The 13,919-nt window shown below is 37.3% G+C and overlaps 1 protein-coding gene across 6 annotated transcripts in view; it reads right to left on the minus strand.

Moving 5' to 3' along the window:
* Positions 1 to 13,262, minus strand: part of LOC133664262 (cordon-bleu protein-like 1) — a 53,076-nt gene extending 39,814 nt beyond the window's left edge. For 2 of the 6 annotated variants that reach the window (XM_062068775.1, XM_062068773.1), the window contains exon 1: positions 13,087 to 13,261. The gene's annotated coding sequence lies outside the window, so the exon portion shown is untranslated. Of the gene's footprint in view, positions 1 to 13,086 lie in introns of all 6 variants that reach the window. The other 4 variants (XM_062068776.1, XM_062068771.1, XM_062068772.1 and 1 more) reach the window with 3 other exon arrangements.
* Between the last annotated feature and the right edge of the window lie 657 nt (positions 13,263 to 13,919).

Below are 13,919 nucleotides of genomic sequence, written 5' to 3' on the forward strand. Positions count from 1 at the left end.
TAACAAGTGGGGGTTGAAAAGACAACATAACAAGTGGGGGTTGAAAAGACAACATAACAAGTGGGGGTTGAGAAGACAACATAACAAGTGGGGGTTGAAAAGACAACATAACAAGTGGGGGTTGAGTAGACAACATAACAAGTGGGGGTTGAGAAGACAACATAAGTGGACTCATGATACAAGCTGTAAGAATGTCACCATACAGGTTCCTGGGTAACAAATAGAGTCGTGTGTCCTGATACCTTGTCACTTCTGATACAACACCGATACAGGAGTCTTGAGGACTTGACAACACTGATATTAACCTGATACGGTGTACGCACACACCTGAGTACTCATGATATTATTTTGTAGTGTACACACACACACACACACACACACACACACACACACATATATATATACATACAGACATACACATACATACATACATACATACATATACAGTATGTACATAAATATATAGACTGCTTGTATTGCACATGATATCACACACAAGTCAACACTGTGCAGGACTGCTTGTATCAGAGACTCATGCAAGCTGATATCATCTGATCCTTTTTTTTTGATAGAAGCGTAAATATATCCGATATCAAGGGCGAGGGTCGCCACTTTGTCAACAAACGCCTGAGCAAATTGTTGAAGAACATTTCTCAACAAGGAATTTATGGACTCACCATCTACGCTCCGTAATATCATCAAAAGGTTCAGAGAATCTGGAGAAACCACTGCACGTAAGCCATGATATTACACACCTCGGATCCCTCAGGCGGTACTGCATCAAAAAGCCACATCAGTGTGTAAAGGATGTCACCACATGGGCTCAGGAACACTTCAGAAAGCCACTGTCAGTAACTACAGTTGGTCGCTACATCTGTAAGTGCAAGTTAAAACTATGCAAAGCCAAAGCCATTTACAAACCCTGTTTCCATATGAGTTGGGAAATGGTGTTAGATGTAAATATAAACGGAATACAATGATCCTTTTCAAGCCATATTCAGTTGAATATGCTACAAAGACAACATATTTCATGTTCAAACTCATAAACTTTATTTTTTATTTGCAAATAATCATTAACTTAGAATGTCATGGCTGCAACACGTGCCGGAGTAGTTGGGAAAGGGCATGTTCACCACTGTGTTACATGGCCTTTCCTTTGAACAACACTCAGTAAAGGTTTGGGAAGTGAGGAGACACATTTTTGAAGTGGAATTCTTTCCCATTCTTGCTTGATGTACAGCTTAAGTTGTTCAACAGTCCGGGGGTCTCCCTTCTCACATTGCAGGTGCCACACATTTTCAATGTCTGGACTACAGGCAGGCCAGTCTAGTACCCGCACTCTTTTACTATGAAGCCACGTTGATGGAACACGTGGCTTGGCATTGTCTTGCTGAAATAAGCAGGGGCGTCCATGGTAACGTTGCTTGGATGGCAACATATGTTGCTCCAAAAGCTGTATGTACCTTTCAGCATTAATGGTGCCTTCACAGATGTGTAAGTTACCCATGTCTTGGCCACTAATACACCCCCATACCATCACACATGCTGCCTTTTACACTTTCACCCTAGAACAATCCGGATGGTTCTTTTCCTCTTTGGTGACGTCCACAGTTTCCAAAAACAATTTGAAATGTGGACTCGTCAGACCACAGAACACTTTTCCACTTTGTATCAGTCCATCTTAGATGAGCTCAGGCCCAGCCAAGCCGACGGCGTTTCTGGGTGTTGTTGATAAACGGTGTTCGCCTTGCATAGGAGAGTTTTAACTTGCACTTACAGATGTAGCGACCAACTGTAGTTACTGACAGTGGGTTTCTGAAGTGTCCCATGTGGTGATATCCTTTACACACTGATGTGGCTTGTTGATGCAGTACAGCCTGAGGGATGGAAGGTCACGGGCTTAGCTGCTTACCTGCAGTGATTTCTCCACATTCTCTTTGATGATATTACGGAGCGTAGATGGTGAAATCCCTAAATTCCTTGCAATAGCCTGGTTGAGAAAGGTTGTTCTTAAACTGTTCAACAATTTTCTCAGGCATTTGTTGACAAAGTGGTGACCCTCGCCCCATCCTTGTTTGTGAATGACTGAGCATTTCATGGAATCTACTTTTATACCCAATCATGGCACCCACCTGTTCCCAATTAGCCTGCACACCTGTGGGATGTTCCAAATAAGTCTTTGATGAGCATTCCTCAACTTTATCAGTATTTATTGCCACCTTTCCCAACTTCTTTGTCACATGTTGCTGGCATCAAATTCTAAAGTTAATGATTATTTGCAGCAAAAAAAAAAGTTTATGAGTTTGAACATCAAATATGTTGTCTTTGTAGCATGTTCAACTGAATATGGCTTGAAAAGGATTTGCAAATCATTGTATTCCGTTTATATTTACATCTAACACAATTTCCCAACTCATATGGAAACGGGGTTTGTATCAACAACACCCAGAAATGACATCAAATATGTTATTTGATGTCATTTCTGGGTGTTGTTGATACAAACCCCACCATATTCAACTGAATATGGCTTGAAAAGGATTTGCAAATCATTGTATTCCGTTTATATTTACATCTAACACAATTTCCCAACTCATATGGGAACGGGGTTTGTATCAACAACACCCAGAAATGACATCAAATATGTTGTCTTTGTAGCATATTCAACTGAATATGGCTTGAAAAGGATTTGCAAATCATTGTATTCCGTTTATATTTACATCTAACACAACTTCCCAACTCATATGGAAACGGGGTTTGTATCAACAACACCCAGAAATGACATCAAATATGTTATTTGATGTCATTTCTGGGTGTTGTTGATACAAACCCCACCATATTCAACTGAATATGGCTTGAAAAGGATTTGCAAATCATTGTATTCCGTTTATATTTACATCTAACACAATTTCCCAACTCATATGGAAACGGGGTTTGTATCAACAACACCCAGAAATGACATCAAATATGTTGTCTTTGTAGCATATTCAACTGAATATGGCTTGAAAAGGATTTGCAAATCATTGTATTCCGTTTATATTTACATCTAACACAATTTCCCAACTCATATGGAAACGGGGTTTGTATCAACAACACCCAGAAATGACATCAAATATGTTATTTGATGTCATTTCTGGGTGTTGTTGATACAAACCCCAGCATATTCAACTGAATATGGCTTGAAAAGGATTTGCAAATCATTGTATTCCGTTTATATTTACATCCAACACAATTTCCCAACTCATATGGAAACGGGGTTTGTATCAACAACACCCAGAAATGACATCAAATATGTTGTCTTTGTAGCATATTCAACTGAATATGGCTTGAAAAGGATTTGCAAATCATTGTATTCCGTTTATATTTACATCTAACACAATTTCCCAACTCATATGGAAACGGGGTTTGTATCAACAACACCCAGAAATGACATCAAATATGTTATTTGATGTCATTTCTGGGTGTTGTTGATACAAACCCCAGCATATTCAACTGAATATGGCTTGAAAAGGATTTGCAAATCATTGTATTCCGTTTATATTTACATCTAACACAATTTCCCAACTCATATGGAAACGGGGTTTGTATCAACAACACCCAGAAATGACATCAAATATGTTGTCTTTGTAGCATATTCAACTGAATATGGCTTGAAAAGGATTTGCAAATCATTGTATTCCGTTTATATTTACATCTAACACAATTTCCCAACTCATATGGAAACGGGGTTTGTATCAACAACACCCAGAAATGACATCAAATATGTTGTCTTTGTAGCATATTCAACTGAATATGGCTTGAAAAGGATTTGCAAATCATTGTATTCCGTTTATATTTACATCTAACACCATTTCCCAACTCATATGGAAACGGGGTTTGTATCAACAACACCCAGAAATGACATCAAATATGTTATTTGATGTCATTTCTGGGTGTTGTTGATACAAACCCCACCATATTCAACTGAATATGGCTTGAAAAGGATTTGCAAATCATTGTATTCCGTTTATATTTACATCTAACACAATTTCCCAACTCATATGGAAACGGGGTTTGTATCAACAACACCCAGAAATGACATCAAATATGTTGTCTTTGTAGCATATTCAACTGAATATGGCTTGAAAAGGATTTGCAAATCATTGTATTCCGTTTATATTTACATCTAACACAATTTCCCAACTCATATGGAAACGGGGTTTGTATCAACAACACCCAGAAATGACATCAAATATGTTATTTGATGTCATTTCTGGGTGTTGTTGATACAAACCCCACCATATTCAACTGAATATGGCTTGAAAAGAATTTGCAAATCATTGTATTCCGTTTATATTTACATCTAACACAATTTCCCAACTCATATGGAAACGGGGTTTGTATCAACAACACCCAGAAATGACATCAAATATGTTGTCTTTGTAGCATATTCAACTGAATATGGCTTGAAAAGGATTTGCAAGTCATTGTATTCCGTTTATATTTACATCTAACACAACTTCCCAACTCATATGGAAACGGGGTTTGTATCAACAACACCCAGAAATGACATCAAATATGTTATTTGATGTCATTTCTGGGTGTTGTTGATACAAACCCCACCATATTCAACTGAATATGGCTTGAAAAGGATTTGCAAATCATTGTATTCCGTTTATATTTACATCTAACACAATTTCCCAACTCATATGGAAACGGGGTTTGTATCAACAACACCCAGAAATGACATCAAATATGTTGTCTTTGTAGCATATTCAACTGAATATGGCTTGAAAAGGATTTGCAAATCATTGTATTCCGTTTATATTTACATCTAACACAATTTCCCAACTCATATGGAAACGGGGTTTGTATCAACAACACCCAGAAATGACATCAAATATGTTATTTGATGTCATTTCTGGGTGTTGTTGATACAAACCCCAGCATATTCAACTGAATATGGCTTGAAAAGGATTTGCAAATCATTGTATTCCGTTTATATTTACATCCAACACAATTTCCCAACTCATATGGAAACGGGGTTTGTATCAACAACACCCAGAAATGACATCAAATATGTTGTCTTTGTAGCATATTCAACTGAATATGGCTTGAAAAGGATTTGCAAATCATTGTATTCCGTTTATATTTACATCTAACACAATTTCCCAACTCATATGGAAACGGGGTTTGTATCAACAACACCCAGAAATGACATCAAATATGTTATTTGATGTCATTTCTGGGTGTTGTTGATACAAACCCCAGCATATTCAACTGAATATGGCTTGAAAAGGATTTGCAAATCATTGTATTCCGTTTATATTTACATCTAACACAATTTCCCAACTCATATGGAAACGGGGTTTGTATCAACAACACCCAGAAATGACATCAAATATGTTGTCTTTGTAGCATATTCAACTGAATATGGCTTGAAAAGGATTTGCAAATCATTGTATTCCGTTTATATTTACATCTAACACAATTTCCCAACTCATATGGAAACGGGGTTTGTATCAACAACACCCAGAAATGACATCAAATATGTTGTCTTTGTAGCATATTCAACTGAATATGGCTTGAAAAGGATTTGCAAATCATTGTATTCCGTTTATATTTACATCTAACACCATTTCCCAACTCATATGGAAACGGGGTTTGTATCAACAACACCCAGAAATGACATCAAATATGTTATTTGATGTCATTTCTGGGTGTTGTTGATACAAACCCCACCATATTCAACTGAATATGGCTTGAAAAGGATTTGCAAATCATTGTATTCCGTTTATATTTACATCTAACACAATTTCCCAACTCATATGGAAACGGGGTTTGTATCAACAACACCCAGAAATGACATCAAATATGTTGTCTTTGTAGCATATTCAACTGAATATGGCTTGAAAAGGATTTGCAAATCATTGTATTCCGTTTATATTTACATCTAACACAATTTCCCAACTCATATGGAAACGGGGTTTGTATCAACAACACCCAGAAATGACATCAAATATGTTATTTGATGTCATTTCTGGGTGTTGTTGATACAAACCCCACCATATTCAACTGAATATGGCTTGAAAAGAATTTGCAAATCATTGTATTCCGTTTATATTTACATCTAACACAATTTCCCAACTCATATGGAAACGGGGTTTGTATCAACAACACCCAGAAATGACATCAAATATGTTGTCTTTGTAGCATATTCAACTGAATATGGCTTGAAAAGGATTTGCAAGTCATTGTATTCCGTTTATATTTACATCTAACACAATTTCCCAACTCATATGGAAACGGGGTTTGTATCAACAACACCCAGAAATGACATCAAATATGTTGTCTTTGTAGCATATTCAACTGAATATGGCTTGAAAAGGAATTGCAAATCATTGTATTCCGTTTATATTTACATCTAACACCATTTCCCAACTCATATGGAAACGGGGTTTGTATCAACAACACCCAGAAATGACATCAAATATGTTATTTGATGTCATTTATGGGTGTTGTTGATACAAACCCCACCATATTCAACTGAATATGGCTTGAAAAGGATTTGCAAATCATTGTATTCCGTTTATATTTACATCTAACACAATTTCCCAACTCATATGGAAACGGGGTTTGTATCAACAACACCCAGAAATGACATCAAATATGTTGTCTTTGTAGCATATTCAACTGAATATGGCTTGAAAAGGATTTGCAAATCATTGTATTCCGTTTATATTTACATCTAACACAATTTCCCAACTCATATGGAAACGGGGTTTGTATCAACAACACCCAGAAATGACATCAAATATGTTATTTGATGTCATTTCTGGGTGTTGTTGATACAAACCCCACCATATTCAACTGAATATGGCTTGAAAAGGATTTGCAAATCATTGTATTCCGTTTATATTTACATCTAACACAATTTCCCAACTCATATGGAAACGGGGTTTGTATCAACAACACCCAGAAATGACATCAAATATGTTGTCTTTGTAGCATATTCAACTGAATATGGCTTGAAAAGGATTTGCAAGTCATTGTATTCCGTTTATATTTACATCTAACACAATTTCCCAACTCATATGGAAACGGGGTTTGTATCAACAACACCCAGAAATGACATCAAATATGTTGTCTTTGTAGCATATTCAACTGAATATGGCTTGAAAAGGAATTGCAAATCATTGTATTCCGTTTATATTTACATCTAACACCATTTCCCAACTCATATGGAAACGGGGTTTGTATCAACAACACCCAGAAATGACATCAAATATGTTATTTGATGTCATTTATGGGTGTTGTTGATACAAACCCCACCATATTCAACTGAATATGGCTTGAAAAGGATTTGCAAATCATTGTATTCCGTTTATATTTACATCTAACACAATTTCCCAACTCATATGGAAACGGGGTTTGTATCAACAACACCCAGAAATGACATCAAATATGTTGTCTTTGTAGCATATTCAACTGAATATGGCTTGAAAAGGATTTGCAAATCATTGTATTCCGTTTATATTTACATCTAACACTATTTCCCAACTCATATGGAAACGGGGTTTGTATCAACAACACCCAGAAATGACATCAAATATGTTATTTGATGTCATTTCTGGGTGTTGTTGATACAAACCCCACCATATTCAACTGAATATGGCTTGAAAAGGATTTGCAAATCATTGTATTCCCTTTATATTTACATCTAACACAATTTCCCAACTCATATGGTAACGGGGTTTGTATCAACAACACCCAGAAATGACATCAAATATGTTGTCTTTGTAGCATATTCAACTGAATATGGCTTGAAAAGGATTTGCAAATCATTATATTCCGTTTATATTTACATCTAACACTATTTCCCAACTCATATGGAAACGGGGTTTGTATCAACAACACCCAGAAATGACATCAAATATGTTGTCTTTGTAGCATATTCAACTGAATATGGCTTGAAAAGGATTTGCAAATCATTGTATTCCGTTTATATTTACATCTAACACCATTTCCCAACTCATATGGAAACGGGGTTTGTATCAACAACACCCAGAAATGACATCAAATATGTTATTTGATGTCATTTCTGGGTGTTGTTGATACAAACCCCACCATATTCAACTGAATATGGCTTGAAAAGGATTTGCAAATCATTGTATTCCGTTTATATTTACATCTAACACAATTTCCCAACTCATATGGAAACGGGGTTTGTATCAACAACACCCAGAAATGACATCAAATATGTTGTCTTTGTAGCATATTCAACTGAATATGGCTTGAAAAGGATTTGCAAATCATTGTATTCCGTTTATATTTACATCTAACACTATTTCCCAACTCATATGGAAACGGGGTTTGTATCAACAACACCCAGAAATGACATCAAATATGTTATTTGATGTCATTTCTGGGTGTTGTTGATACAAACCCCACCATATTCAACTGAATATGGCTTGAAAAGGATTTGCAAATCATTGTATTCCCTTTATATTTACATCTAACACAATTTCCCAACTCATATGGTAACGGGGTTTGTATCAACAACACCCAGAAATGACATCAAATATGTTGTCTTTGTAGCATATTCAACTGAATATGGCTTGAAAAGGATTTGCAAATCATTATATTCCGTTTATATTTACATCTAACACTATTTCCCAACTCATATGGAAACGGGGTTTGTATCAACAACACCCAGAAATGACATCAAATATGTTGTCTTTGTAGCATATTCAACTGAATATGGCTTGAAAAGGATTTGCAAATCATTGTATTCCGTTTATATTTACATCTAACACCATTTCCCAACTCATATGGAAACGGGGTTTGTATCAACAACACCCAGAAATGACATCAAATATGTTATTTGATGTCATTTCTGGGTGTTGTTGATACAAACCCCACCATATTCAACTGAATATGGCTTGAAAAGGATTTGCAAATCATTGTATTCCGTTTATATTTACATCTAACACAATTTCCCAACTCATATGGAAACGGGGTTTGTATCAACAACACCCAGAAATGACATCAAATATGTTGTCTTTGTAGCATATTCAACTGAATATGGCTTGAAAAGGATTTGCAAATCATTATATTCCGTTTATATTTACATCTAACACTATTTCCCAACTCATATGGAAACGGGGTTTGTATCAACAACACCCAGAAATGACATCAAATATGTTGTCTTTGTAGCATATTCAACTGAATATGGCTTGAAAAGGATTTGCAAATCATTGTATTCCGTTTATATTTACATCTAACACCATTTCCCAACTCATATGGAAACGGGGTTTGTATCAACAACACCCAGAAATGACATCAAATATGTTACTTGATGTCATTTCTGGGTGTTGTTGATACAAACCCCAGCATATTCAACTGAATATGGCTTGAAAAGGATTTGCAAATCATTGTATTCCGTTCATATTTACATCTAACACAATTTCCCAACTCATATGGAAACGAGGTTTGTATCAACAACACCCAGAAATGACATGAAATATGTTGTCTTTGTAGCATATTCAACTGAATATGGCTTGAAAAGGATTTGAAAATCATTGTATTCTGTTTATATTTACATCTAACACCATTTCCCAACTCATATGGAAACGGGGTTTGTATCAACAACACCCAGAAATGACATGAAATATGTTGTCTTTGTAGCATATTCAACTGAATATGGCTTGAAAAGGATTTGAAAATCATTGTATTCCGTTTATATTTACATCTAACACCATTTCCCAACTCATATGGAAACGGGGTTTGTATCAACAACACCCAGAAATGACATCAAATATGTTATTTGATGTCATTTCTGGGTGTTGTTGATACGTATTGAATATAAGTTGAAAAATGATTTATTTTTATTTACCATTTACACAACCTGACAACTTCGCTGCTTTTTGGCTTTTGGTACATTGACAGCAGTTCTTAGCACAATAGGCCTCCATTATGTGCTATTATTGGTCCTGAGCGTGTATATTGACAGCGGTTGGAATGCCGTTTTGTTTGGACTTGCCAACAGAAAACAGGAAAGTGAGGAGCGATCAGGAAGCATCACAAGAATATGACAAAGAAGGAGAGGAAATTGAAAAAGGAGTAAAAAAAATATATATATTTCTGTTAAACGAAAAAAAAAAAAAAAAAAAAACTCTTCCTGAGTGCAAAGTCCTGACTTCAAGGTCCTGGTTGCTTGTTTGCCTTAGTAAGTATTTGCACTGCACTAAGTCTACAGCTGTCTGCTACTAACGAGTCTGCTCCACGGCACACAACGGGTTCTTGAGTGACACGCCCACGCTGTCACCGCTTGCATCACCGGAACCTTCTGCCGCGCTCCGGTGGAGCGAGCATGAAAACAAACTCACTTCCACGATAGTCCAAATGTGGACTGAAGTTTTTTACGAGGGTTACTTCTGCTAAGTTTGAATAAATGAATGAATACGTGAAAAAAAACCAAACAAAAAAAACCCGGTGTCTGGACAGATTTTGTAGGAATACAGAATTTGTACTCCTGCTTTAGGAGCACTTGCATTTTAGAGGAGAGGAGCTACACTTCCATGTTTCGACAGCAGTTTCACACACTGATCCGCTTGTGTCCGCGCTAACCCGGCGTAACATTTGAAGAATGTTAGATCATGAATACTTAGTACTACGTTTAGAGAACAGCTCATAAACTTACAATACAACATGCTTTAGGAGCACTTGCATTTAGTGGAGAGGAGCTACACTTCCATGTTTCGACAGCAGTTTCACACACTGATCAAAATGTACCCGCGCTAACCCAGCGTAAAATTTGAAGAATGCTATATCATGGTTACATAGTACCACGTTTAGAGAACAGCTCATAAACTTACAATACAACATGCTTTAGGAGCACTTGCATTTAGTGGAGAGGAGCTACACTTCCATGTTTCGACAGCAGTTTCACACACTGATCAAAATGTACCCGCGCTAACCCAGCGTAAAATTTGAAGAATGCTATATCATGGTTACATAGTACCACGTTTAGAGAACAGCTCATAAACTTACAATACAACATGCTTTAGGAGCACTTGCATTAGTGGAGAGGAGCTACACATCCATTTTTCGATAGCAGTTTCACACACTGATCCGCTTGTGTCCGCACTAACCCAGCGAACACGTAACATTTGAAGAATGTTAGATCATGGTTACTTAGTACCACGTTTAGAGAACAGCTCATAAACTTACAATACAACATGCTTTAGGAGCACTTGCATTTAGTGGAGAGGAGCTACACTTTTTGTCATCACTGGTCACTAATTTATTATTCTAACTCGTTTTTTCTAATATGCCAAGTGAATAAGTGAACTTTTGTCCTTACTTCTGCACAATACTCAGATATGGTATGCCAGCACTAGAGAATATGATGTATATTTTTTTTTATAGCTGTCAAACGATTAAAACATTTCATCGTGATTAATCGCATTGTTCTTTCTTTAGTTGATTTGGAACATGAACACACTCACAGCATAACACATCATTTCACTTTACGTCATGTCCGAAAAGGAGTAGGAAGAAGCTAAGCTTATTTAATCCTACCCCTTTCCCACTTCAGAGCGTTTACAAATATATACATTAAATTACTGACTTTTTTTTATAGTTTTATAGTTTATATATTGTTCATCGTTCATTCAAAATTAATTGTGATTAATTTCAGAAAGATAACATTTTTCATCATCCTAGTTTTTAAATTAATGAATTTGCTTTAATGAAATGTTTTTAAAAAGTATGCTTTTTGAACACAAAAAGGATATAAACACTCTTTTAAAGACAATTTAAAAAATACCTGCTGGTGTCTCGCCAGATTTTGTAGGAATACAGAATTTGCACTCCTGCTTTAGGAGCACTTGCATTTTAGAGGAGAGGAGCTACACTGCCATGTCTAGATAGCAGTTTCACGCATGACATTGCTGGCTTTAGGAGCAGAGGAGCATGTTGGGCAGCGCACACACACAGAGTACTTACAAGCAGACACAGTGTGTAGACAGAAAAGGGAGAATGGACGCATTTTGGTGTAAAAAGTCAAGATAAAGGTGAAGTTATAACACTGAAACACCCTCAGGAAGAGCTGCTTTAAGACATGGCTAGCTAGCTAGCGGCTAACATCCCTCCGCAGTGTTTTAGCTACTTCTAAATCACTAATCCTGGCCTCCATGGCGACAAAGTGAATTTCTTACAAGTAACATTATCACTGGAGGAGGAGGAATAGCTAAACATGCTTCACTACACACCGTATGAGGATACAATAGCTCACCGCCGTCACAATGTAAACAAACGCCATGGGTGGATCTACACCTGACATCCACTGTAATGATACCAAGTACAGGAGCGTATCTAGTCGATACTACTATGATTGCATCGATATTTTTTATCGTCACAAAATTTTAAACATTTATTATGTTTATAAAGTCAGTAAATACGTCCCTGGACACATGAGGACTTTGAATATGACCAATGTATGATCCTGTAACTACTTGGTATCGGATTGACACCTAAATGTGTGGTATCGTCCGAAACTGATGTCAAGTATCAAAGAAGAGAAGAATAAGTGATTATTACATTTGAACAGAAGTGTAGATAGAACATGTTCAAACAGAAAATAAGCAGATATTAACAGTAAATGAACAAGTGGATTAATAAAACATTTTTTACAGTTTGTCCTTTATAATGTGTACAAAATAATAGGTGTATAAATGACACAATATGTTACTGCAGACTAATTAGGAGTCTTTGTTTGTTTACTTACTACTAAAAGACAAGTTGTCTATTTTATTTAAGGACTAAATTATAATAATAAACATGTTTCAAGATTTGTTGTTCCAATAAAGACAATAACGACATTTTTGGTGGTCCCCTTGGTTTAGAAAAGTATGGAAATAGAAACATTGGTATGGGGGACAACCCTAACAGAAACGACGTCAGTAGGTAGAACACGGTGAGCGTGTTAGTTAGCAGCTGTTGAAATGGACTAAAGTTCCGTGAACAAGGCGCACGCTGCAACACGCCACGGTTCACCCGACAGTCAAAACAAACATGTTCCCTCCTCTGGACGCTACCGTTTCTTACCTCAGTGTGCTGACATAAGATCCATGGTGTGTCCTCTCTGCTACTGAAGGCTACAAGCAGAGGCTCCGAGGGTCCACCTTCCAACTACCACAAACGTGTCTCCCCCGCCCAAATCCTGCTTGGCGGGCCTCGCCAGGTGTAAACTCCCCCCCGGCGGCGGAGAGGTAAGCAGCTCCCTGTGCAGACATGAAGCCGTGGGTGTGGCCACCTACATTCCAACGTGACGGCCCGCAGAGCTCAAGGTAAACATGGGAATGTCAGCGTGACACTCCATCACTACTCAGCTAATCAGGACTTCACTATCAGAGTTTGGTTGTAACGTCGTCACTTTGTGTTTGTGACAAGCAAACGTTTGGAAGCCACACCTTTTTCCTCGGAACATCGCACTCCAAAATCACGTCAGAGGAAAGGGGAATTTCTTCATCTAGATACCCGAATAACAAACATTTCCACACGCTGCTTGAAGGAACTGAGGTGGGAATCTTTAACCACCTCAACAGTCCATCACCAGTCCATCACCAGTCCATCACCAGTCCATCACCAGTCCATCACCAGTCCATTACCTGTCCATTACCTGTCCATTACTAGTCCATCACCAGTCCATTACTAGTCCATCACCAGTCCATCACCAGTCCATTACCTGTCCATTACCTGTCCATTACCTGTCCATTACTAGTCCATCACCAGTCCATCACCAGTCCATTACCTGTCCATCACCAGTCCATCACCAGTCCATCACCAGTCCATTACCTGTCCATTACTAGTCCATCACCAGTCCATCACCTGTCCATCACCAGTCCATCACCAGTCCATTACCAGTCCATCACCAGTCC

Source organism: Entelurus aequoreus, linkage group LG14, assembly GCF_033978785.1.
Source record: "Entelurus aequoreus isolate RoL-2023_Sb linkage group LG14, RoL_Eaeq_v1.1, whole genome shotgun sequence".
Taxonomy (NCBI): Eukaryota; Metazoa; Chordata; class Actinopteri; order Syngnathiformes; family Syngnathidae; genus Entelurus; species Entelurus aequoreus.